General features: G+C 49.0%; 1 long non-coding RNA gene across 7 annotated transcripts; it reads left to right on the top strand.

Annotated features, from left to right (window-relative positions):
* Positions 1–27,029, top strand: LOC133883377 (uncharacterized). 7 transcript variants are annotated; one of them, XR_009902864.1, is made up of 6 exons: positions 1–4,407; positions 7,160–7,358; positions 7,526–7,624; positions 9,244–9,299; positions 9,388–26,354; positions 26,820–27,029. It is a non-coding gene; the product is annotated as an uncharacterized LOC133883377 (long non-coding RNA). The 7 variants fall into 7 exon arrangements; XR_009902859.1 differs by having other exon boundaries at positions 1–464; positions 9,388–27,029; XR_009902861.1 differs by having other exon boundaries at positions 1–1,267; positions 9,388–27,029.
* Positions 27,030–27,860: the final 831 nt, after the last annotated feature.

Raw genomic sequence — 27,860 nt, 5'->3', positions numbered from 1 at the left:
TCCGACCAGATTATTCATTCACTCGTTAGTTTAAGTGTGAGGCCGCCGCGGGTGGCGGCGCATGCAAGGCGAGCGCTCGAATCTGTCATTCCTGCTACTTGCCCCCGCTCGCGGCAGCCGGTGATCACACCACCCGAAACCGCGGCCCTTGAGATCTAAACGGCGGCGATGAGGAAGGGCGCCGCGGTTGGCTCCGGCCCGTCCTCTGAGTGGTGGCCCGCCTCGGATCCACACCTCCCCGGGGCCACCCCTCCCTGCCGCCGCGTGCCCGCCCGCTCCGCATCGGCTTGGAGGCCCTAATGGCAGCCAGCGGTGCTGCGGCGGTTAAGGCGGCGGGGGTTGGGGTTGGGGACCGTGGGGCGGGGTCCGCAGCGGGTTCCGGTCGTGGGCGTAGTCGGGCAACGCGGGATCTGAGCCGCCATTGATGGACTTTTTCATCGTTTGGTTGCGATTTTTTCGATTTGGTACGCTCGCAGTCTCCTCCTCCTCGGCTCCTCGTCGTCTTCATCTTCCTCCTCCTCCTCTCTCTCTCTCTCTCTCTCTCTCTCTCTCTCTCTCTCTCTCTCTCTCTCTCTCGATTGTGTATGCTTGTGTGTATGTACGCATGCATGATCCATTTGTTCACACCCCAGACTCCCTGAACCCAAACCCTAGACCGAATAGAGGCTTGTGCGGGGACCATTCACCGGAGCGGCCGTCGCGATAGGACTCCACCTCTACGGTGCTGCTTCTCCGCCGTTCCATTTACCTTGGCATCGGTGGCGGCAGGGGCTGGGAACCGTACGGTGGCGTCTGCCGCGGCTTCCGAGTCGAGGGTTTGGTCGGCCGCAGTGCCTTGTTTCGCTACTCCTGATGGATGGATTGATGGATTATGGATGGATATGTGAGCCATTCCTGCTACTTGCGCCTGCCGCGGCAGCCAGTGATCACACCACCCGAACCCGCGGCCCTTGGGAACTAAACGGCGGCGATGAGGAAGGGCGCCGCGGTTGGCTCTGGCCCGTCCTCCGAGTGGCGGCCCGCCTCGGATCCATGCCTCCCCGGGGCCACCCCTCCCTCCCGCCTCGTGCCCCGCCGCTACGCATCGGCTTGGAGGCCCTAATGGCAGTCGGCAGTGCTGCGGCGGTTAAAGGTGGCAGGGGTTGGGGTTGGGGACCGTGGGGCGGGGTCCGCGGCGGGTTCCAGTCGGGGGCGTGGTTGGGCAACGCGGGATCTGAGCCGCCATTGATGGACTTTTTCACCGTTTGGTTGCGATTTTTTTGATTTGGTACGCTGCAGTCTCCTCCTCCTCCTCCTCTCTCTCTCTCTCTCTCAACCCCTCCCTCTCAATTGTGTATGCTTGTGTGTATGTATGCATGCATGATCCATTTGTGGGATGTTCACACCCCAGATTCCCTGAACCCAAACCCCAGACCGAATTGAGGCTTGTGCGCGGACCATTCACTGGAGTATCCGTCGTGTTAGGCCTCCGCTTCTACGGTGCCGCTTCTCCGCCGTTCCATTTACCTTGGCATTGGTGGCGGCAGGGGCTGGGAACCGTATGGTGGTGTCTGACGCGGCTTCCGAGTTGAGGGTTTGGTCGGCCGCGGTGCCTTGTTTCGCTACTCCTGATGGATGGATTATGGATGGACATATGAGCCACGATGCCATGATTCTCTACTCCTGTCATGACAACAGCAGCTGCAGCAGCAGCAGGTGATCTCCTTCCCTTGCTGTTGCCTGTGTGCTGTGCAGTGCTGCACTCTGCTCTGCTCTGAACCTTTGACCTCTGAATGTTCCTACTTCCTAGCCTCCCTGCTGCTCACCCTCTCTAACTTCGTGGCAGTTGGAGGGGCAGTCGGAATGGGATTGGGATATGAGATGAGATGAGATGCAAAGAGGTGGTTTTCTGACTTGGGTGGAAGTACCCAGTGTAAGTGATAATGGGAAATTTACTCAGGGCGGCCATTTCTGACATGTAAACGGACCTGGAACTGTTTTTCGGAATAAAGGCATGAAGTGCTGACAAGGGGCAACGATGATCAGCCTTTTCTGAAGAGCATGCCATCGAGTAATTGAGGCAGCTGTGGGTATCTAATTTGAGCTGACCTTCTCCTCTTGGAGCCTATTTGATCATTCCTTAGTGTTTGTGGTTCTGTGCCTAGAGCGGTCATTCAGGCACGTGATAAGCAGCGCAGTTCCACTTACACTAGGATGAGTAAATTGTGCGGCAAGAGATGTGAGGGCTTGGTTTGTATGATCGAGCAAAGGTGAAGCCGAGCCCTCTTAACGCTATTTCAATACTTGCTGTACATTTCACATTGTTTTTTTTCTCGTCTTGTCTTTGAAATTAGTGTCAGCTTCATATTTTTCCAATGTCGAAAAATTGCCTCATGCTAAAGTTAGAACTCGACATTAGGGCCTGCTCTACCATGCACTTGCATGGATGCTCGTTCCGGGCGGCAGCGGCAGCAGCAGCAGCAGCAGAAGAATGATTCCCTTATTCTAAGGATTGGTTTTGTTCTTAATCAAATCCAAATCTTTCTTCCACCCATTCAGTTGTTGATTTTGAGTGCTGCATGGTGCCTTGCTAATTAAATCCATCAATGCAAGCAAGCTAAGAAAAAACCAAGCTACATCTGGATGGATCTGAACTCCTAATGGTGACCCCTTGGATCTGCGCTTCTTAGGGCCATCCTTTCTACTGCTTCTCGTCGGCTTTTAGGCACTTGAGCAGCCGTTGGTGTTTGCGGTGGTGGAGGATTGGGAACCTTGGGGTGGGTTTGCAGTGGCTTCCGGTTGGGGTTTGCTTGGGCAGTACAAGATCTGGGCAGTCATTGATGGATTTTTTGTCATGGTCATGATTTTATAGCCTCCTTCCTCCCTTGCTTGCTTCTCTCACCTCTCTCTCTCTCTCTCTCTCTCTCTCTCTCTCTCTCTCTCTCTCTCGTGCACACTCGTCTTTCACTTGTGCTGGCTCTCTTGTCTGTTTATGTGTTTATGTATGCATGCATGTGCCAATTGTCACAAGAACTCGAGGCTGCTGTCTGATGTGTAAATGGACCTGGACCTATATATAGGAATGGAGCGCTGATGAGGGGCAATGATGATCAGCCTTTTTTGAAGGGCATGCCTTTGAGCAATTCAGGTAGCTGTGAACATCAATTTTGACCTGGATCCTCTCTTGGAGCCTATATGATAATTCCTTGTTGGTGGTTTTGTGCTTAGGATGGTCATTCAGATGAGTGATAACCAGCTCAACTCCACTTACATCAGCCTATATATAGGAATGGAACGCTGATGAGGGGCAATGATGATCAACCTTTTCTGGAGGGCATGCCTTTTAGCAATCGAGGTAGCTATGGATATCAAATTTGACCTGGCTCCTCTCTTGGAGCCTATGTGATCATTCCTTGTTGGTGGTTCTGTGCCTAGGATGGTCATTTAGATGAGTGATAACCAGCACAACTCCACTTACATCAGGGTGCTATGCAGCAAGAAATGTTAGGGATGGGTTCCAATGATTGAGCAAAGGCGAATCTAACCCCTCTTTATGGCTACTTCACCTTTAATGGTTCTATCATTGTGGTGTTCATTGTCTCTCTTCTACATTCATGTTTGAAGCCATTGTTTAACTTTATACACAAATGATTAATTTTTGATGTGAGAAAACTAGCTACATGTTGCATCCAGATCACCACTCAGGGGCTGCCTTGACCATGCACTTGTTGCTGGTTGGATGCTCTTCCCAGGCAGAGGTTGCAGTGGCAGGGGCTGGGAACTGTAGGGTGGTGTTGTCTGGTGCAGCTCCCAAATTTAGGGTTTGTTCATCCGAGGTGATATGTGAGCTTTTCTCTTTTTTAGTGATGGATGGCTATTTTGGTCCAATTTTTGATTGGTTTATTTTGCCATGGGCTCTACTTGTCCCCTGGCTACTAATGTTGTGCTGAACTTACCCCTCACCCAGCTTCACGAATTCATGGGGCTAGAGATACCTAGCTCTAATCATTGGAGCTGGAGCTCTCCCTAAAAGGTCTGAAGTGCTAATGTGGGGCAATGATGATCAACCTTTTTTGAGAGCGCCTTTGAGCAATCTTGGAGTTGGAGCTCTCCCAAACAGGTCCGAAGTGCCAATGTGGGGCAATGATGATCAGCCTTTTCTGGGACCATGCCTTTGAGCACAATTGAGGCAGGTGTGGGGTATCAAATTTGAGCTGGTCCTTTCCTCTCTTGGAGCCTATGCTACCATTCCTTGGTGGTTCTGTGCCTAGGACGGTCACTCAGACGAGTGGTAACCAGCGAGCTCCACTGACATCAGGATGAGTAGCTTGTGGTGCTAGAGATGTTAGGGTTGGGTTTATATGATTGAGTAAAGGCGAAGCTGAGCCCTCTTGATGCTATTTCACTTTTGATGGTGCTGTCATGACGGTATGCTTCACATTTTTTTTTTCGCCATTCATCTTTGAAGCCATTGCCAACTTCATATACATATGATCAGTTTTTGATGTGGGAGAATTAGCTACATGTTGCATCCAGATCTCCACCTTAGGGACTGCCTCAACCACACACTTGCATCTGGTTGGATGCTCTTCGCAGGCAGAGGCTGCAGACCTGTGGTGGTGGGGGCTGGGAACCGTAGGGTGGTGCTGTTTGGTTCAACTTCCAAATCTAGGGTTTGGTCATATGATGTGGTATGTGAACTTTTACCAGTGATGGATGGCTCTTTTGCCAAGAGCTTTACTGCTTGCTTGGAATGAGTTCACTTCAATATCACCCCTGGGTTTTCGCTGTGAGCACTGAAAATGCACATCTAGCCACGTGCTTGAATCCGCAATTCACCCACCTGGGGTGTCCTGTGATCACCGCATTGGCACGTCTAAATCCTTCTCTTTTTCTCTGCATGGAATTGATTGGGGAAACTGGTCCGTAGACCTGGACACCTGGGTTTTGGTCCACTACTTCTAAAAAGGAAGTCCGAACAGTGTCTCCTTTTGCACTGAAAAGGAAGAGTGTATAATGCAAAGATAAAGAGAAGTAAACTGTGTCCAAGGGGCAAAACTGATCACATTAGTATGAATGTTGATCACATATACATGATGCCTTTTGAGCATTTGAGGCATACATCTGATTTGCAATGGACCTGGACACGTTTCTCTAGATTGAAGGGTTGGAATGCTGAAGAAGGGTAATTAGAATAATAAACCTTATTTGACAAGCTGACCTTTGAGCAATGAAGGCAGCTACTATCAGATAGGAGCTGACCTCCTCTCCTCTCTTGGAGCATATTCAGTCATTTTCTAATGTTGGTGGTTCTCTGCCTAGGATGGTTATTCCAATGAGTGATAACCAGCCATCTCCACTTGCACTAGGAGGACTGAATGAGTAGTTTTGGCATGAAGGGAAATTTTTGGGTTGGGTTTATGTGATACAGCAAAGGTGAAGCTGGGCCTTCACAATGCTATTTCAACATTAGTAATGCTTCTGTGATGGTATATGTTACATTTTTTTCTCTTTCTATGCCCATCTTTGAAGCTTTTTTCCAACATGTGCAAAGTAGCAACATCCTGCTCCCAAGTTGAAGCGAATGGGACTTTTCTTTGATTTCTCTTGTTAAACTTCTAGCCAACTTCTCATTTTGCTTCTCTAATTGTCTGTTGTCTTACAAACCATGTATTTTCTGCAAAATTGCGCATTCAGTTCAGTAAGATGGTGTAACTGACCATATTCTAAATTTATGGCACTCTTATAAGGTCACATGGGTTACTGTTTAGGACTTGTTATGCGCTATCAAGTGAGGGTAACAGTTAGATGCCCTGCATCACTGCAACCCCCCTTGTTTCAGCCTGACAAAACACTGACGGCCAATATCCCTTGACTGCTGTGATGGCTGTTCTCACTTCCAGCAGCCACTAGTGCCACAACTGTAATTGGTATGCAATAGCAATGATGTTACTTACTTTTTGAGGAATATAGAAGTTCTGATACTCTCTGGTCGGGTTGGCCACAAACAGAGGGCATATCCGCACCCTCACCAGCAAGGACCTTTGTTTTGTTATTGCCATGTTCCAAAGAGGTTAAATTATCTCTTTCTTATGTCCAATTAGTTTCCTCACATCTTTCATGGTTCTCCTTTGCACTCCATCGGCACTCTTTTGTTATATATTTGCTGCGGTTCTCTTGTGATTTGAACTTACATATTATTTCTCATAATTTCTTTTCTCTTTCAATTTGATGTTCCTTTCTGTGTATGTTTTTCTTTCTGTGATTACTTTAGTTGATGTTTTAGATTAACTGATGGGTGGCAATGATGAGTATGACCCACTCAGAGGTACATAGAAAACTAAGATACCAACGTTTGATTTAGGGTCGTGGGTTAGGGTTTTGATGTGACTTGACAGTTCCATTTTACTTGAAAAATGGAAGCATCCAAATTGGACGGCTTACAATTTGTGAGCAACCATTTGGGTGCTGAAAAAATGGTCACACAGGGGTGTAAAAACGGATCGAAATACGGGGCATGTGATGGGAAAGTAACAATTGTGCTATGTACCTCTTCTGATCTTACATGTTGGGGGACCATAACTTGTATGATTAATGGGCCTGCACTGAGCCTCCTGTTCTCGCAGTTGTCAATAACCACAATTTTCATTTTCGAGATCTCACTCGCATTGATTCATGCTCAATGATGGAATGTGAGGGATAAAAACTGGTGCCCTGAGGACGGGCAATGATAGTTTGACATGGGTGAAATATGCATGACTCCAACCATAGGGGGCAGCTATCGATATTAACTTTGGTACCTCATTGAAGCCTGTTCAGGTCAGGCACTAGTGTTGGTGGCACTGTAGCGCGGATAATCTTTGTGATAACAAGTGCAATATACCTTTCTATGGAGTTATTCCATCGAGTAAAGCTTATTCATTGACCATCATTCATTTCTTGCTACTTGCTCCAATGATTTGTTTTAATGAAAAATTTGAAAACTCTGAAACACTAGATGGGATAGATCTACCGAGAATTACTTATACCTTAATGAAAAGACAGTTCAATGAGCCTAGCCTCAAGTTTCCATATTTCTTCCTCTGTTATGTTTTCTCATGCATTAGTGTCCTCTTAGAGCTTGTGATTGGGGCATTAGGAATTTGAATGTTTACTGTTGTCCTCGTCGCTGTATTTACAGGTTGGTTCAGATTTTGTTCTACTTGTTATGGAAGAAACAGCGGTGTGCATGGGGAGGTCACGGAGGGTGTGGTGCCTGTAAGCATCAATCCATGAAGCTAACATGTTTGTGTTACCTTGATTACTGCTATGCTGTTACCTTGTTTCTGCTAAGATGCGGAGGTTGCTGAAATCAGTTAAATGTTGGCCCAACAAATGCTGTAAGTATCAGGATTTGATATTGCGGGTTTTTGCATACCGGCATCAGCATTTCCTGTCATTTCTGAGGGAACCGCTTGCATTCATATTCCTAAATTCTTGTCTGAACTATACACAGTTTGAGTTTCACCATGCAGAATCCTAAGCCTTGTATTGCGTGGTAATGCAGGTTGTTGGGCTTCGGTCGGCTGAAGAAACAGAGCCTTGGAGCAAACCACTCGCATCTCGAAAAAAAAAATGGAAGAAAGGAAATAGGAGGCAATCTGAGGTAACACGTGAGGGCTGCCCTACGCACGCCAACATCCTTCCCCTTATGGTTCTTGCTTAAAACCCTCTACATGCCGAACCAGCCGTGGTGGTCGATTACTGTGGGAGATCGAACTCGGGACCTCTCTGGGGACTTGGGATGGCGGGCGATGAGGAATGGCGCCATTGGCGCCGGCGCGGGCCAATCACTTCCTTGGTGCCACCCCTGACCCGACGTGACGCATCGGCCAGGAGGCCCTCCCCTGGGCAGCTGTCCGTGGTGGTGTTAGTGGTGGAAGCGGTTGGTCTCACCCGTCTGGTTCCCATTCCCATGTTTTGTTGTCCATCCTTTCCCAACCATGCAGGCTTGTGCTGCAACGGCCTTCGAGCCGGCGGAACACGCCTAGATCTAGATCCAGGTGTCCTGCCTCTTCTCGAGTTGGTTTCTTCTTTCCCATGGAAGCCACTGGCGTGAAGTGGAGATCCATCCGATCTTGGCTTGATTGCTTCTTGTGTCTTTCTTGTGAGCCTTGCAAGAGGAAATCCAAATCTCTCTCTCTCTCATGCATCCATTTTGTCACGTTTGCTGCTTCTCATTTGTTTCTCCTCGTGCCCCACGTTAAGTCCGCCGCTTCTCCGGCCCCACCCCTATCGCTGCGATCAGACGCGTCAGCCTGGAGGCCCCCTCGGGCAGCCGGAGGGGTGGAAAACATTTGTTGGGGTCTCGTTTGGCTTACAGCTGGTGGATCAGGGAACACCGCGATGTCTGAGGTCAGAGCCAACAATGGATTTTTTACTGCTTGCTTGCGATATTTTGCTTCGATTTGGCGTTCTCGCCATCACCACCACAGCATCACCACCTCTCCTCCCCCTACCCTGTGGATGAGTATGAGACCAGGTCTCGTAGGATGATTTTCAGTGAGTCTGTGTCCCAAATGGGGCTTAAACTTGGCTGTGTGCGTCTCATGATGCCGGGCCGGCAGATGATATTCCATTATCTGAAAAAATGGGGGTTAAATTACCTCAGTATCCTCTTCCCTCTCATGTGGTGTGCATGTACCATTGCACATGCCCTGACCCTAAACCCAGAACCTGACACTGTAGTCCCTGTTGTGTAATGGTGGTCGAACTGTTGACCTTCTCTACGTTGACAACCACCCTTCTCCTGAGGGACTGCAGTGACTGGACCTCCACATTCGGTGCCGCCTCCACCGTGCTTTCGCGTCTGCCTAGATGGTCTTGCTTGGCAGTATGGGGGCTTGGGAACCGCAGGGTGGTAGTGTCTGGTGCGGTATCAGATTCGGGGTTTGATTGCTGGAAGTGCGAGCTGAACCTCCAACAGTGGTAGTGGCTATTTTGGTTGCAAAATTTTGATTGGATTAGTCTGCCATTACCATTGCCATGAGCTCAACTCGCCTTCCAACTATGTATTCTGGAACCGGAGGGAGTATATATCTGTATATTTATCTATAAGGATGGAATTGACAAGTATGCCTCCTCATCTCTCTCTCTTGTACTCCTGATCACTCTTCAGGGAAAGATGAGTGATCAAATCTGGATATTTCTCTCTGTGTTCAGTTAGTTTCAGATTTGGTTGCTACATGTACACTACTAAACTACATGTACACATTGTTTGATTAGGATCTTCTTCAGGAGGGCAAGCAGTCTCAGTTGACACCAGAGAACTTGGTACCAAGGTGTGGGTGCAGTTTTTTTTAAACAATTTGGGTTTCACCTGAACCCCCATGCCCATTTTAAGTATGCCGCCACTTCTGCTGATGACAGCAATAATGAATGACGGACTTGGCTTTGGCCTGTTCCCTGAGAGGCAGCTTCCTCTCATTGGGGCCACCCCCTCAGCTGCGTCGCGACACAATGGCTTGGACGCTCACTTGAGCAGCCGCTGATGGGTCAGTGGTAGCAGCAAGGAGTGGGAACTGTGGTTTAAGGGGTTTGTTCAGGATATGCCATATGCAGTTTCCTGTGGAACTCATATGGGGTAAATTTGTGTTCCAAACAGGCGCTAAACTGCCTCTTCCTCCAGTCTCCTCTCGTCTCTTTCTGTGGTCATACGATATGCTTGTATCATTTCACCTGTCTTGGTGTGCATTTCTTTGGTTTAGTACAGGTGTCTTTTCTGGTGTTTTTTTACACACAACAGAAGGTATTTACCAAACGTATGGCGCCTTATGATCTTTCCTTTCTGTTCTGTACTGTTCTGGAGTGGCTGTGATGATTTGACTTCCCCTGAGCTTCTGCATTTTAGCAACTTCTGAACTGGTACCTTGGATATTTTGTTCTATTTGCTGCTTAACTAGGATGGCTTGTACCATATCAAGTAACCAGTTTTGCAGTCAATTGTTGCTGCTGTTGCCCTTGCTGCTCCTACCGCTGCTGGTGGTGACAGGTGGCAGTCGCATTGCGTATTTGAATGAACAATGCCATTTAAAAGTTCATTTTGAGAGAGAGAAAGAGAGAGATACATGGTGCTTCCACCATAAATTGCAGTTGTGTTGATAATGGGGAAAATCTGAGCCATTCAAGTGACATTTTGTTTCTTTGAAAAGGTCTGAATATCCCCTGAATTTTGGGAGTCCGTTTGTAAATAGCCTTCCAAACAGTGCTGAACCTTCTAAATAATCACCTAGAGCAGTTTTGAAGGCTCTTTAGCCACTGTAGCAACTGATGTGGATAGCTGATGTGCTCTTTTCTTTGCTTGTTTCAAACTTCAATCATGATTCTTTTTTTTCTCTCTTTTGCGCTCTTATCTACTTATTCCTTTATCCTCTTTGGCATGATCTCTTTCTGTTGGTGATCTACCAATCGATGATTCTTGTTGGTTGTTGTGTTGCCGACCATGATCTCTAGGGTTGTTCTTCACTCCCCTTCCTGCCAGGATTCAAACCTGGGACCTGGGTCAATGGTGCAAGCTAAGTCAGTGCCACCTCACTAGTTCCTGTCTCAATTCCCAAAAACCCTATGAGGGGGGGGGGGGGGGGCGATGATCAACAACCATGGCTGACAAGTACCTTTGAGCAATCGAGGCTGCTGTGGATATCAAATTAGAACCCTCCCTGTTCTCTCTTGCAACCTTTTCAATTATGCGCTGATGATGGTGGTTCTGTCCTTGGATGGTCATGCCACTCTTGATGGGTGATAACCAGGGCAGCTCTACTAAAACCAGAACAGTTTGAACTGGTGATGAGAGATGGCAGTTGTATGATCGAGCAAAGGCGAAGCTGAGCCCACTGAGATGCATATTTACTGCTCCCTACATAAATATTTTATGTTGTTTTCCTTCTTCTGTAGTTGAATTTGTTTTTGCTTCGTGCTTTTTATCTTCTTTGCTTTTGTATCCCACCCCTTCTGTCACTAATTTTCTAACTTCTTTGCTTGTTGTATTTTTTCTAACTCCTTGTGTTGTTTGTTGGCAAGCTTGGACTGTTTCCTTTGCTGGAACTGTCCCCGTTTTTTACACTATAATTATTTGCAATAACTTATCGCAATAGTAATGTTTAGTCTGCTTCACTAAAGATACCTTCAGTCAACTTTGTTCATCTCAAAATTTCATGCAATAATTTCTTGAATAAGCATGTTTACGCACTGTACTCCTGTTGGAACTGGGTGCATATGGAGGCACATAAAATGTTTTTTTGGAAATTGCTCTCTTCGAGCCATCACAACTATTATGCTTGTGCAGTGTTGATGATGCATTTTGCTAGTTCCTATGCATTCTTTTGGTTTTTTCAGATTTTTTTTGCACATTGTCTTTTGATCTTTCTTTTTTTTACCTGTACTGTTCTTCAGTGGCTGCGATGATCTAACTGCCCTATAGAGAGCTTTTGCCTTGTAGCATCCTGAACTGGTACCTTGGGTATTTTGTTCAATTTGCTGCTAACCTAGGATGGCTTGTACCATAACAAGTAACCAGTTTTTCAACTTATTATTATTGCTGTTGCTGCTGGTGGTGTTACATATTGGAATGAACAATTCTACTTATAATTTAATGTTGGAATAAATCTTGCTGTAACAGCCACCATTATGTGGTGTTTTTATTCGTTGTTATGCTCATTAGGGCCATTAAGGCCACATTAAGGCCAGGTTTAAGACTTGCCTACTTGCTGTTATATAAGAGGAATAGAGCAGGAAACGCCATGACAGTTGCAGCACAAATTCTTCGGTGTTTCCCAAGTGTTCTCACGTGTGTTCAGAGCCTGTGTTGTCGGTCCAGGCGCTGCTATGTCGTCGTGAGCTCCCAGGGGTGCGATGTCAAGGACTCCTCCGTGTCAAGGCCGTCGTAGCTCACCGACACCTTTGCGTCGACCGCGTTGGTGTCGAGCGTGTCAATGAAGCTAACACACAAGCTGCGATGCAAGCTCGGCGAGATTGAGTTCAACGATGGCGAGTTCATCAATGACTTAGCCATGAGGATTACGAACCTCACCAACAACCTCCGAGTACTGGAGGATGAAGTCACTAATGTTGAGGTGGTGTGAAAATTTTTGCAGGCTGTCCCATTACGTCTCTAGTAGGTCACCATCTCCATCAAAACCCTCGATCTGAGCACATTCTCGATTGAGGAGATGACGGTCGCTTGCGCACGATGGAGCAGATGTACAAGCTCGGCTCTTTAGGCGACAATGGTGGGTAGAAGCTACTCATTGAGGAGTGGCTAGCTCGCATGAAGCATGATGGCGAGGGAGGATCCAGTAGCGGCGGCGATGGCGGCTCCCATCGTCGTGATGGCAAAAACCATAGGCGCGGTCACGGCAACGAGCTGCACGACCGCAACGCCAACACGTTTGGCCATCGAGGTGGCCAGGACCAATGTCGGAACTGTGGCAAATTCAGCCGTTGGGCGAAGGATTGCCGCAGCAAGTCGAAGCGGGCCGAGGCCCACTTGACATAGGGCGATGACGACGAGCCCACGCTTTTGATGGCTAAGGGTACCCTATCCACTAGCAACTTGTTGTGATAGCATCCCCTCTGTTGCGGCATAACCCTCTCTGGCTGGTCGAGGTGAAAGGATTTGCACAAGTGGATCGAGAGGACCCCAACGGTCGGCTATGGTACCTCGACATAGGCGCCACAAACCACATGATTGGGTCGCACGCCTCCTTTGAGATCGACTGGAATCCAGGGCACTGTCGTTTGACATTGAGTTGCGCAGCATGATCCTGTTCACCTGCAAGACCGACGAGCACCGCATGCTCACGGGGGGTGTATTTTATTCCCCAACTCACCACCATCATCATCATCATCAACCAGCTTGACAAGAACGGTTGCCATGTGCTGGTTGACGACGTCGTCCTGAGGATTTGAGACTCGGATCGATGGCTGCTGGCGAGGGTGAGGCGCTCCCTTAGCTGGCTCTACATGCTCAACCTTGACATTGCGTGATTAGTGTATGTCGGCAAGAGGCTCAGAGGAGGCATGACGCTGGCACGCGAGCTACGGGCACCTCTGCTTCAAGTCCCTGCGCAAGCTCTCCAAGCAGGCCATGGTGCGAAGGCTGCCACAGATTGATCATGTTGATCAACCTTGCGACGACTGCTTCGTTGGGAAGCAAAGGTGAACATTAAGGATGAAAACAGACGGGAATAGTCGGGAAAACCCCCTAACCATTTTCATTTTCACATTTTCTATTGAAAACGAAATAAAAAGCGAGAAAGCCGGAAACATGTACGAACTCGGGAATATCGGGATATTGAGATTGAACCAATCCGAATGGAAACACGTCGGTATCGGTCGGGAACCGATAATTCAAATCAGGAACATCGACCCGTAGAACCATGACTTTAAGCATTGACACGATACATAATTAATAATTCATACCATATATAGATGGACTACATAATGAAATAAGTCAATTGAAAAATAGCCATCATATCGTAACTCGAGTATTTGACACAACACACAATCACACAACGACTAGAGTTGGAGGCGATGCAAGAGCTTGAACGACATTGGCAAGTCGGCAGCCAACTAAGACTGGGCCATTGAGGTCTAGGTGAAGTTTAGGATATGGGTGATGTTTGGGCTAGCTGTCTGAGCTTGGCCTATGGGCTATATCGTGATTTGTGAAGTTAAATCTCAATTGGAAAAACGGGAATCCCAATGGGAAATTCTTGATTACAAACGGGACACCGATAATACGATCTGGAAAACAAAAAAATCATTTTCATCTCTTTTCCGTGTAAGTTTTGAAAATTTGAAAACGGATCGGAATGAGACGAGATTTACCCTGTCCATTTTCATCCCTAGCGAGCATCCTTCCCAAGCTGGTGACTAATCGCGCAGTGCACATCCTTGACCTTGTGCACGGCGACATATGTGGGCCCATCGCACCCACGACGTCGAGTGGGAACCGTTATTTCCTCCTGCTCGTGGACGACATGGGCCATTACGTGTGGCTCAGTCCTCTCACAAGGACCAAGGGTCGACAGCGATCGAACGATTCCAAGCGACGGTGGAGGTGGAGACAGCGCGACGTGTAGTGATAGCTCACGGCTCCCTATTTCCGGAACAAAACGTTGTTGTTGAGCGTCGCAATCAGATAATGGTCGCCATGGCGCAAAGCATGCTGAAGGCAAATGGCCTCCCTGGAGCGTTCAGGGGTGGGGCTGTCTCCACGGTCGTCGTCATCCTCAATCGTGCGCTGACTCGGAGCATATACAGGAAGACGCCATACAAGGCCTAGCATGGTGAGCGACAGGCTATACACTTCCTCTGCACATTTGGTTACGTCGTGCATAGAAGCCTGACGATCGCAACACTTAGATGATCTTTGTCGGCTACAAGAGCAGGTCCGATGCGTACTAGGTGTACGACCCCATTAGCAAGCGCGTGCATGTGACGCGGGTCGTATTTGACGAATCAACGTGGTGGAAATGGAGCTTAAAGGAGTACGAGGTGAACGGCGACAACCCTTTTACAGTGGGTACCTGGTCACCAGGGAGCCAGTGTGCGACACGCATGTGGGCTCCCTGGACCATGGCCGAACATCTTCGCCAGCGACACTTGTGTTGCGGCGGATCGAACTCAAGTCCATGCACGACTCCAGGCTTGATGCGTCTGCTGAAGAAGATGATCCCCAATGCTACAGCACCATCGACAACATCCTCGGTTCGACAACACCATAAGAGTTCGCACCGTGCCAACTCGACCTCAACGAGCTTCATATGGTGTGTTAAGGAACCAAGCACCCTCGCTGAAGTAGAATAGTGTGCTGGCGAAACGCGATGCAGGAGTAGATGGACTCCATTACTGACAACAGGACCTGGAGCCTTGTCGATCTCCTTGCAAGTCATCGTGTGATCGACTTGGAGTACATGGTAAAACGCGACGAACATGTTGACATTGTGAAGCACAAGGCGCTCTTGGTCGCAAAGGACTACGTCCAACAACACGGGTGGACTTCGATGAGGTCTTTGCCCCTATCACCCGACTAAAGACCATGCGGCTTTTAGTCACCTTGGTCGCGCACCAATCCTTAGAGGTTCACCATATGGATGTCAAGTCAACATTCTTGAATGGTGATCTCCGGAAGGTGTATGTTGTGCAGTTGCTTGGCATCATCGAGAACAAGCACAAGTACAATGTGTTGCGTCTCCACAAGGCGCTCCACGGTTTCCGCCAAGCACTATGTGCCTGCAACGAGAAGTTGGACGCCACTCTGCTCCGAACACGGAGTGTACACGCGAGGTGAAGGCGAGAATTGGTTGGTCATGGGCATCTACGTCAACGACTTAATCATCATCGATGACAACACTAGCGGCATCAATGAGTTCAAGTAGGAGATGAACCTATTCTGGATGAGTGATTTGGTAGCGCTTAGGTACTACCTCGACATCAAGGTGCACCAAAAACTTGGACGGTATCAAGCTGGGGCAATCTGCCTACGTGTTGAAGATTCTATAGAAGGTTGGGCTAGCAGATTGCAACCCTTGCTAGACTCCAATGGAGGTACACCTCGAGCTCAGCAAGTCAAGCTCTCCCCTTCGGTCGATGCTACTCTCTACCAGAGTCTGGTCATTGCAAGATCCTACAAACAACAAGAGACAGGCTCGAGTGATATGGCATCTAGGGATGAAAATGGCCAAGAACGGTCGGGAAAACCTCTAACCGTTTTCATTTGCACCTTTTCTCTCGAAAACAGAATAAAAAACAGAAAAGCCGAAAACGGGTATGAACTCGGGAATGTCGAGATATAAAAAAACGAATCAATTCGATCGGAAACACACTAGTATTGGTTGGGAATTGATAAGTCAAATAGGAAACACCGACCCGTAGAATCATGACTCCAAGCTTGATGTGACATGTAATTAATTCATACTAATAAAAATAATTCATACCATACAAAGATAAATAACGTAATGACATAAGTCTCAAATGGAAAACAATCACCATGTTGTAACTCGAGTACATGACAAAACATACAGACACACAGACTAGGGTTGGAGATGGCATAGGTGGAAGAGTTTGAACGACATCGGTAAGTTGGCAATTGACTAAGACTGGGCTACTGGAATCTGGGTGAAGTTTGGGATAGGGGTGATATTTGGGCGGGTTTGCTGGGCTTGGTCTACGGGCTATATTATGATTTGTGAAGTTTAGTTTTAATTGGAAAAACAGGAAATTCTGGATTAAAAACGGGATATTGACAATACGGTTGGGAAAACAATAAAACCGTTTTCATCCTATTTTCGTGTAAGTCCTGAAAATGGTCCAAAAAATGTAGAAAATGGATTGAAACGAGATGGGATTTATCCCGTCTGTTTTCATCCCTAATGGCATCCATGATTAGTGATGTGATCTGATCGGCGGACAAAAGTTGCATCGTGAGTTTAGGAACATGAGACAATAGGAACATAAAAGGTGGAAGTACAAAGAGTGCACTGTCCTGCAATAGGAAGGGGTGTGTCATCTAATGTTTGGACCATGAGTGGTGAAGTGGGAGACGACACAAAAGATAAATGAGTCGAATTCGGAGTCATATGGAAGGACGCACTAGAATCGAGGAATCATGTGGATGATATACCTGGGTGGGAAAAAGGAGGTGTGGAACTAGAAGCTTGAGCAGCTCGGTTGCTAAGGTAGAAGCTGCAATAGTGAGGTGACGGAATAGGGCGAGGACCTCCTGCTCTGTGGTAGACATAGAACGAGAGTTCGCTGATAAGAACCACCACCAAAGCTCTAAGACCATCCCCTGCGACATGCCTTTTATGCTTTCTCGCTACTTCGTGAAGCACACATGAGCTGTGACTTGGCTTATCATAGGAGTCATGAACGGCACCAGTAGGGGCCCCAAGCCACCACCTGGGAGGGCTGTGGTGTCATAGGAGGTTAAGGCACCTTGGGGTGGTGTGGGCGCCGAAGAAGGGACTTGTGCAGAGGTGGATTGTCGAACCTAGCTCACAGTCATTACTCGAAGACACATCTCCTTAGCCCACAACTCATGCATCACCTCATCAAGCAATGGGCGTAGGCGCCCCATGTCAGCAGCTGAGATATGACAGTCTGCAACTTAGGGCCGAGCCGAGAGACGAATATGTGAGGACAAATTCTCCCAAACCCTGGTGATGGTCACAACAGCTGTAAGTGCTAGCAACACAGATCTTCGCTCCTAAGCTGTCTAGACGTTGCTAAACTGTGGACATTTGACTGTAGAACTCCACATTGGAGTCCAGCTGGTGAAGCAACTGGGCCGCCTCCATAATAGCAAGGTAAAGGTTGCCTTGTTGCGAATAGCATAACTGTGGCAGAGGCGAACCCACATCAGCTGCGTAGTGGTGAGGCCCTTAAGGGACATTGAGCGGTCGACCTCTATGCTTGCAAACAAGATGGTCTTGGCACAGGTCTCCTCGCATAGCGAGGTCTCGTAGGCGACGAGATAGGACTGGTGAGTCTCCATCTCGGCCTCGAAAGCGTCAAGAAGAGCAGTATCGATATCATCAGCTGCGTTCGTTGGGTAAGTTATTGGAATCAGAAGAGTGAGACAAGATGGACGTGCCCGCTTGCCGTGAGGTAGCCCTATAGCTACTAACCACCAATGTGGATCTCCATATGCATCGCAGACTTTCCCCAGTTAGTGCCATTGAATATCACCAGACACTACGGAACTGGAATAGCTCCCGGTCTCTTAAAGGATGCTAACTACTAGCAAGAATAGGAACGCGCTGCTTTTTTTGTACACGACGCACAAGGTAGAGCGGCTACTTTAGTTGCTCCCTACGAGAGGCAGTTGTCGTGCTCAGTGGAGGGGAGTGGGCAATGCTAGTGGTGGAGTAGGCTGTAGCAAAGGAGCGACGAAGAACGCATGAGGCAACGACCAGGGCCAAGGAGCAGGTGGTGGCGGCTAGCAGGTAGCTGCAGCCAATAGATCCAACGAGCGATCGGGTGGCCGTGTGAGCTCAACGTGAGGGAGGCGGAGCTCGGCTTAGGGCTGGCCGCCTGAGCAGATCCATGATGCGCCAGATTGAGTAGATCCATGCAGTGGTGGGCCCGGTTATGATGTTACCCGAGCTAGAGCAGCCTGGATTGAAGTCCTTGTAGTCCCTGTTGGAGACTACAGACTCGAAAGCGCTTGGAAGGAGCAGCTTGACTTGATTTCAAGCTGGACAAGCTGTGGAAGTGGAGGGAGAAGAAGGGAAAAGGGGAGATGGAGGTGCAGTTGCGGCCTACAGTGGCGGCTCACCGGCGACAGCAAGATGGGGATCGAGAGCCATGAGCCCCTAATACCATGTTAGAACCGTGCAACTAATCTATTCCATATCCCGAAAGGGCAGATATACAAGAGTATGAGTGTATGTCGGAGGGTGAACTCCTCAAGTAGGGATCCGGAGGGACCTCCTTTGAGATTGGACCGGGGGATGATTCTGAATCTGTTTTGCGGGTGAAATAAATGGGCGTAAATGCGATGCAGGTGGGATGGAAGGATCGGATGCAGAAGTAGTAAATGCACTGGAAGTTTTTAGACAGGTTTAGGCCGCACTGAGCGTAACACCCTACTCCTGTGTGTGCTATAAATGCTCTGAGAATGTCTCTTTCAGAGATGTTGGTGGTTACAAGAATATTTGTTTAGCCTAGAGCTTCGGGCTCCTTGTTCTTCGATGATCTCAGCTTCTGTGCTTGTACTAAGACTCTGTCTTCTCCCTCGGCTTCCTGTCCTCAACCTTCTCCTTGTCTGTCTCTCTCACTCTTACTTCTGTGTCAACCAGCCCCTTTCAACGAGGAGCTCGCTCCGCCTTAAATACCCGCCGGGGCGGTAGCGTGCCTAGAAAGGGAGGGCGTGAGTTTCGAGGCGCCATAAATGGAAAGCAACCATCATGGGCTGCTGCGCGAAGTGACGGGGAGGGTTGAAAACGCGCCCCCGTCTGGTCTTGTTTGTTATCATGCCGTTCTGCAACAGGCGCCGCGGAGAGGGCCCACCGGGCAGCCACTAAACGGCCCGGCGTGCCCGCTCGGTCTTGTATACTTGACACAGTAGGGTGGCAGGCGGGGCGTCTTGGGCTTCGCGATGCTATCCCGAGGCGCGCCGGATGTCCTGCGATGGGACCCGTGCATTAAATGTCCCCACGCCTTCATACCAGGCAGTGGCAGGAGCAGTTGGAAGTGGCAGGCCACGCGCCCTCTTAAATGCGGCATCGGACCTTTCACTAGTTGACACCTCACCGCTGGACCTCTGTGGGGGCTACCGGCAAAGGACTTCTTAGGCCGTCAGGGAAATCGAGTGCTCGGGGGTCACTGTTCACAGCCTCAAGCACTCTCTCTCGGATATGCCCTTTCTCGGTCCTCCGGGAACCGAATGCTCCGGGGCCACTGTTCATGGGCCGCAGGCCGGCTGTGGGGCTGCCGCAGGCAGCAGCCATCAGGCCGGCGGGAGAGGTGCCGCCGGCAGCGGAGCGACGGTCCCGGGGGACAAAGGAAAGCGCCCTCGGGTGTTCGTGCCTCAACCGTCGCCCCTCCTCGTCGCCGTCGCTTCCCCGGCAGCGGCTGTCGGCGGGCGGCGCGAAGGAGGGAGGCAAGGTCCAGGGCGCGGGTGCCCGAAGACCAAGGTCAGGCCGGCGGCGCCACAGCAGGCGCCCGGGCCGACCCGCTGCCGAAGACGGGCTCCACGGCGGCCCCTCAACGGCCCTAGGGACAAAGCCCCCCGCCGAAGAGGAGGAAGGCGGACTCTGGGCCGAAGCTGCAGGGCCCGGAGTTTAAGATTCCAGAGTCCCGGTGGCAGTACCGCGGACCAAAATCGGCGTGAGTCTTCTTCTTCTCCCGAGCGCGTTTTGCCCGAATGTAAGTTAGGGGACTAACCTTTCTCTGTTTTCAGGCCGCCCAAGGACCACGCCGGAGACCAAAGACGACCAGAGGCGCCAAAGCCGGCTCCCGCCCCCGAGCTGAGCGCGCCCGCGGACACAGAGTCGCAGGCGCCGCCCTGCCCTGATACGAAAGCAGCGGCCGCGCCCGAGCAGCCGGCGCCGGTCGAGCTCGCCCCAAGGGCAGAGCAGGTCGCGCCGAGGTGGCCGTCATTGGGGACCACGAGCGCCTTTGCGGAGAGGGCTCGCAGGGGACCCAGTGCCCGTCCGTCGTCCAGCCAAGCACCAGAACCCCTCCCGGACGTACTTGGAAGCGCCCGGGAGGTGATCGAGCGGCTGGAGCCCTTGTCGAGGAGAGGGGCGCCTAGAAGAAGTCGGTCGGCTCCTGAAGTCCCGCGTCGCCTCGGCCCGCGCGACCATGAAAGGGTAATGCGTGCGGTGGCTGGGGAACAGGAGGCCCTGGAGGAGGTGCGCGAGGAGGCTGTCGCCGCGCAGGAGTAGGCATCGCAGCGGCGGGCCGCGGAACTGCTCACTAGGGAGCGGCTAGTCCGTGCTCGGGAGGAGGCCATCGGGTAGCGCGAGAAGTCTGCGGAGATTGCTCGGGCAGACTTAGCCCGTCGGAACGACGAACTCGAGCGGAGTCGTGCCGAAGTCCACCGTCGGGAGGAGGTTGTGGTCCGCGAGACTGACGTCGAAATCACGGCGACGGCTCAGGACGCCCGGGAGGAGCATCTTGCCCTGCGAGAAGTGGAGGCTGCCACGGCGTTGGTGGCCCTAACTGCTAGGGAGGACCATGCCGCCAAATGGGAGGCCGAGCTGGCTGCCCGGGAGCAGGCCCTTGCTGCCCTCAGCGAGCAGGTGAAGCGGGGGTAAGCCGAAGCCCTGACGATCAGCGGCATCCCGACCAGCGCAGCCGAGGGGTTAAGCCTTGAGGACGAGCTCGAGACTGTCGTCGCTGAGCGAGCCAACGTGAAGTTGATGATGCGAGACATCCTTCGGCAAGCACAGAGGTCCGTGAGGGTTGCCGAGCTCGGGCGAGTCGACGTGGGCGAGAAGGGGATGGATCAAGAGACCATCGGCCACATCGCCCTCGGCTTCGAGGAGATCAGTCGGCGCCTGAAGGCTCTTCCCCGGGCCGTGCAGGAGTTGGCATCCCGGGAGGGGCGCGCTCTGGTCCAAGCGGTGGCCGAGCACGTCCTGGCCTGCTACCGGAGCCGAGACCCCAACTTCTCGCTGGAGCCAGTCCGGCAAGGGGTGGTCAAGGCCCAAGGAGGGGCCGCCCGGGAGGCTGTCCGGAGCGTCGCCGTTGAGGTGGCGGCGTGCTTCACGCGGGAGTCGCTGTCGATACCGAGCAGTGGCAGCAGCAGCGAAGACTCCTCGCCGCCTTCAGAGTCCGCCGACATAGATTAGTCTTTTGTCTTTTGTTTCTTGACTTGTAAATATGGGAGTGATCCCTCCGAATAGTTCTTTTGAATATAATGGAAGTCTTTCTTTAATATCGCAACTTCGATGTTTGTCTGGATGCTTGAAGTCTTTTCGCTTTTCACTTGATGCACCGAGGAGTACTTAGCCGGACCGAGCTCGACCTTCCTCCCCCGAGAACGAAGTCGCCCCGACCACTCATCGTTCGAGTAGTGAGACCAATCCGTGCGTTCAGCCCCCGAGCCCTCGCGAGTTCGCAGCGGCTAAGTCAAGAGAAAGGTATGAACTTCCTTGCTCGGGAGATAGGTCGATCCAGCACGGAGCACGTCACGACCAGTGAACACTTTTCCACTTTGCGATCACTCAAACTAGCAGATCGAGACATGTGTGTGCGAAATTGCGACCAAGAGTCTCCATGGTTTGGTCTTCGGGCTAGGACGGACGGGACCGAGCACCGACAGCCCGCCTCCAGGGTCTAGGCTCCCGACCACTCTTTGCTCAAGAAGTAGGATTACTCAAGAACCCCAGAGGCTCGGTAGTGCCTGGGGTACTGTCAAGCTGGCCAAACACCACGACCACCATGAAGGACTTCAGTCAGACATCGCCATTCGTACGGTACACCTATCTACTGTCTGTTCTGTCGTTTCGGAAAAAGCGAGCACGTGGGCAGGGTTTTGTGCGCGAGGAGATCATCTCGCCGAACAGATTAAAATGCGAGGGTCCCGAGGATAACTCAGGAACAATAGATTGCTGAGTATGTAATAATGTAAATTCGTATGACTTTAGCCACTCACCGGACAGCTGTTAGCATTTCAGTCGACCGATCCAGGAGGGGTATGCGCTCCGAGCTCGCGGTGCTCGGGAACTTGGTTCCCTTGGACGGAGCGCCCGAGCACTGGAAAGCATGAGAGAGAGCTAGGGCCAGGCGGTCCCGACCACTCATGCCCGAGCGGTAGGACTGCCCGAGGACCCCATACGTTCGAGCAGCTCCCTGGGCACGGAGGCCCTTGCGGTCGAGCTGCTTTCATTATTGGTTGTTGATCTGTAAGCTTTAGAAAATAGAAATAAATCCTTTGTTTGGTGCGCTCTGTTAGTGCGGTACTCATTGAAGACTACTCTCGTTTTTAACCTGAGACCTCTCGAATACTCGGACCGGCAAAATATACAGACTGAGGCATAACAAAGAGGTCCTATGGTTCGGTGACGTCCGGGAAGGACTGACCAGATCGAGCATCGACAGCCCGCCCTTGGGGTCTAGGCTCCCAACCACTCTTTGCTCAAGCTGTAGGATTACTCGAGAACCATAGAGGCTCGGTGATGCTCGGTGTACTGTCATGGCACCGGACACCACAGCCTACCACAACAGACTTAGGTCAGCGGCAACTGTCTGCGCGCATACCGATCGGGATTCTTTTATCAACGGGAAAAATGAGAGCGTGTTTTTCTCGCCCAATCGAGCATCTCATCAGACAGATTAAACATATGGATTTCAGAGAGAAAATCTGAAGTAAAATTTGAAATAAGAACTGGAAAATGAGAATGTATGTCGGAGCGTGAACTCCTCAAGCAGGGAACCAGAGGGACCCCTTTTGAGATTCGGCCGGTGGGATGATTCTGAATCTGAATCTGTTTTGCGGGTGAAATAAATGGGCGTAAATGCGATGCAGGTGGGATGGAAGGATCGGATGTAGAAGTAGTAAATGCACTGGAGGTTTTTAGACAGGTTCGGGCCGCACTGAGCGTAACACCTTACTCCTGTGTGTGTTATAAATGCTCTGAGAATGTCTCTAAGAGATGTTGCTGGTTACAAAAATATTTGTCTAGCCTAGAGTTTCGGGCTCCTTGTTCTTCGGTGATCTCAGCTTCTGTGCTTGTACTGAGACTGTCTTTTTCCTCGGCTTCCTGTCCTCAACCTTCTCCTTGTCTTTCTCTCACTCTTACTTCTGTGTCAACCGGCCCCTTTCACCAGGGAGCCCGCCTCGCCTTAAATACCCATCGAGGCGGTAGCGTGCCCAGAAAGGTAGGGTGCGAGTTCCGAGGCGTCATAAATAGAAAGCAACCATCATGGGCTGCTGCGCGAAGTGACGGGGAGGGTTGAAAACACGCCCCCGACTAGTCTTGTTCGTTATCATGCCGTTCTGCAACGGGCGCCGCGGAGAGGGCACACCGGGCAGCCACTAAACAGCCCAGCGTGCCCGCTCGGTCTTGTACACCTAACACAGCAGGGCGGTAGGCGGGGCGCCTTGGGCTTCGCGATGCTATCCCGAGGCGCGTCGGATGTCCCGCGATGGGATCCGTGCATTAAATGTCCTCACGCCTCGCTGCCTGGCAGAGACTGACACCGAGCGTGGCAGGAGCAGTTGGAAGTGACAGGCCACGTGCCCTCTTAAATGCTGCATCGGGCCTTTCACTGGTTGACACCTCACCGCTGGACCTCTGTGAGGGCCACCGGCGAAGGACTTAGGCTGTCGGAGAACTGAGTGCTCGGGGGTCACTGTTCACAGCCCCGAGCACTCTCTTCCGGATAAGCCCTTTCTTGTGCTCGGGGGCCACTGTTCACGGCCCCGAGCATTCTCTTCCGGAATTGGCTGTTCGGGTCCTCGGGGAACCGAGTGCTCGGGGGTCACTGTTCACGGCCTCGAGCACTCTCTCCCGGAACTAACTTCCTTGGTCCTTGGGGTACTCGGGTGCTCGGGGGTCACTATTCACGGCTCCGAGCACTCTCTTCCCGGTACTTGGTTTTTCTGGTCGTCAGAGGACTTGAGTGCCCGGGGGCCACTGTTCACAGCCCCGAGCACTCTCTTCCCGGCACTTGGTCTTCTCGGGTCATCGGGGAACTCGGGTACTCGGGGATCACTGTTCATGACCCCGAGCACTCTTTTTCGGGATTTAGTCTTCTCGCACCTCGCGAAGATGATCCTCGCGGGAGAGCACCACGTGGCACACTGCTGATCTGGTCTCGGGACTCGGGACCCCTGGTTCCTGTGTCACCGACAGTGTACATACACAAAGAAGCCCCTCTACAAAGGGGGATCTACAATATACATCTAACAACGTGATCACATAAACATGCCGTAAGCATTTGGTGTACCCAAATGACGTGATGTACGGATCACTCTGCAATGAAGAAATAGAATCCAGATGAGGGGTGATGATGAACACCATGGCTGAAATAAGCGTCTTTGAGTAATCAGGGTTGCTGTGGGTATCATATTGGAACCCTCACTCTCTTTTGGAGCCTCTCCAATCATTCTCTGATGTTTGTGGCTGTCCTTGGACAGTCATTATTGACGGATGATAACCAGGGCATCCCACTAACATGAGAATGGGTTGATTTGGTGATAAAGAGATAGTGGGTGTAGGGTTGTATGATAGAGCAAAGGCAAAGCTGGGCCCACCCAAAGTGATGGTGCTGTTACGTGCACAATGTTTTATGTTCTTCTGAGTTGCTATTTGAATCTGTTTTTGATTTGTGCCTTTTGCCTTAGCATATTTCGCGACTTTGCTGTGCTCAATAGTAGTACATCGAATACTAGTGCTTTGGTATAACCTATCTTTGCTGAGCCCTCTCAATTTGGATTTACAGTACCATGCAAGTTATTTACCATACTATTTGCATTCTTTCATATATTTATTGCCTCTTTTCCAAAGGATCACGGTGCAACTCTTCGCATCCAAAGAACCACCTATAATTGTGTGTATCTGTTTTAGAGTGTAGTGATTCCTGTAGTGAAGTGTAAAGGGTGATGGCTATTGGCCTTACCCTATGTGTCTCGTTTTCATTAATGAAAGTTTCCTACATGGCACTCCTAGAAGCTCATGACCTGTCTTTGTTTGATTAAAGTTTTTGCAATCTTCTTTCTTTTTTCTGTGGTAACAAATTGATTTATTCCTTCTCCAATTGGGTTCTGCTTTCAATAGTGCTCCGGCAATGCTTAGAATTTCGTTTTACATATTTCTAAGTGGTCTAGCTCACATATCTTTGCATTCTGTATGGTGTAAGAACTTCTCAATAATATTGAGGAAAGTTTAGAGATAACTGGGTACAGGCTACTGGCTTTGCATGTGTAATGTTTGATCTGTCGTGACCTAGTTTAAACATAGCGTTGTGAAAAAAGGTGCTCCGAATGAGGACCCTTGGCCTTTTCTTGCGGCAGATATGTTGGGAGTTGTTGAAAAAAAGATTTCCATGAACTTTGTCGATCTTTATGTTTTCTTCAGAAGTTGAAAACTGACTGTGTAATGATGAATTCCTGCTGGAACATGATCTGAGAGGCGTTTGTAGTTTGTTGTCTCTCAGTTGTCATAACATCAATACGAGAAACAAGCTGCATTGCACTATGAAGATCGATTTAATGACTGATCGTTTGTTATATTCTTATTTGGTTAAGTTATTTATTTCTGATGATTCTTGATCTTATTTAGCCCATTGGCTACTAATTCCTCTGTCCCAAATGATGGCTGATGCATTTGCTTGCAATAGGTTTGCACACTTGGTTGTTTAAATAGACTGCTGAGTGAACTAAGATCGATCTCAAAAGTTTGCTTCAGGAATTATTGTTCTGTCACCAAACTGCGTCCTATGGATGAAGGTCCTCTGAGTTTTGGTCCATTTTGAGGCCTTTGGAGTTTGTTTGCTGTCATCTGGCAATTTGATCCTTAGTTGAAAGCTCATTCTTTTCATTTTGGTGAGGACCATCTAGGCAGGTATCAAATTTTGAAATGTCACGTGAGTATTACTCACTTGTCCGCTAGTTCATGTTCTCGCCAGGTGTGACAAGGAGTGGCCTCATTTTCTCTGTTTACAATATATACTCCTTTCGTTTCGGCCTTACGTGTGATTTACTTGCTGTGCATCCTGACTTCTCTCTCAAGCGTTAGCTAGGTTATTGCTGTAGAGTGATTGTAACAGTAGAGAGTTGTGAGGGAGAATGAGTGAAAATTGATTTTTCATTCATGAAGTCAGGATCTTCATAGTGCAACTGGCCAACAGATGGGAGCAACTTTTTTTTTTGTCACATGGTTAGTAACATTCCCCGTTGATCATGTGGCATTGGTGCATTAGTATCATCAACTATTATCTATGATGATAATATATCTTGTATTGCACAAATATAAACAGATTATATAACGAGTAATATTACAAAACATATTTCCCTAAAGTTATTCTATCCTCGTGAATTATAGAAAATAGAGAGAGAAATTATGCAAACAAAATCTTATGATAATATTGCATATTTATTCATAAAGTCTTTATCAAAATCAATATTCAAGAAATATGTACATAGAATTGGTATGCGTACTTTGAAATTTGTAAGGTTCAAGGATAGTAAACCCTGATATGTATGACCTGCTAATGATCCTCAAGTCATAAATATTACATTTTTTTGAGTTTTTCCAATATGTTAATTCATATAGGTTTTTAGCAAGATAATATTAATACAAGTATATATGTTATATCATTTTTCTTCTAATTTTTCTCAATAGGTATTTAAGGAGATTTTGATACCAGGGTATTTAAAGGAGTCTTCAACATGATGTATATAGAAGATGATTTTGATTGAAGGGAAGTGTTACGAACCACACGATCAAAGAAACCGACAATTACGGTTTCTCATGTCTCCTAGTGGATGGGACACTCATTGAGCATGTATAAATATACATTAAGATCATGAATGAAACTATTGATTCCACTCACTTTCTCTCGTATTCTCTAATGTTTCCATTACTTTCAACTGAAACCTCCTTCCTGGTGGAATCATGAAAGCCTTAAAGAAAACATGCTTACAACTCTGAAAAATTCTGAAAATTTCCGCATATAGAGGGTATATATATTTTTTTATCTTTACTACAAATTATATAGATGAGGTGGTAGCATACAAGCACATAAAATTTGAAGACCAAAATCATCTTTATTTGTGAGTTATGAAATTAACAACTGTAGAGAACTTCACTCTTTCTTTGCAATTTGAAAATTTCAGATCTCATAAACCAAGTTGAGTTTGGACTTAAGTTTTGTACTATTTTGCTACGGGAGTGTAGTGATATTGGCTGTGGGACATTAAGAATTTTTTTCTATAGTATATTACGTATAAACTGTAGATAACAAAAATATCTTTGCCGTAGCGTCCAGTAGTAAAATTCTTCTAAAATTGTATATGCTTGTACGTCACTATCTCCTCTACATGTGTGGAATTTTTCAGATTTTTTCAAGACTTCTAAGCATGTTTTCTATGGGGTTTTGGATGATTCCACCGAGAAGGTGGTTTCCACCGTATATTTTCCCGCAACTAGCTACTTCTGCAACCTTTTGTGTTTTGTCAGATTGTTAGCACACGTCCAACCTATGGCCCCTTCTTTGTAAATTTATTCGAAAAGATTATTAGAAGTTGCGGTGAATGATTTTGCTTGCAAAGCATTATTATATTGTAAAAGATATGATGTGCTAATGCTCACTCAAAACGGCTGTCAGATTCTAGAAGTTGCCAATTTTTTTGTTATTCTATTTTTTACACAGATCAGCTAAAT

This window comes from Phragmites australis, chromosome 10 (assembly GCF_958298935.1).
Source record: "Phragmites australis chromosome 10, lpPhrAust1.1, whole genome shotgun sequence".
NCBI classification, from domain to species: domain Eukaryota; kingdom Viridiplantae; phylum Streptophyta; class Magnoliopsida; order Poales; family Poaceae; genus Phragmites; species Phragmites australis.
Note: the sequence above shows the minus strand (reverse complement) of the source record. Positions and strands in the feature narration are given on the sequence as shown.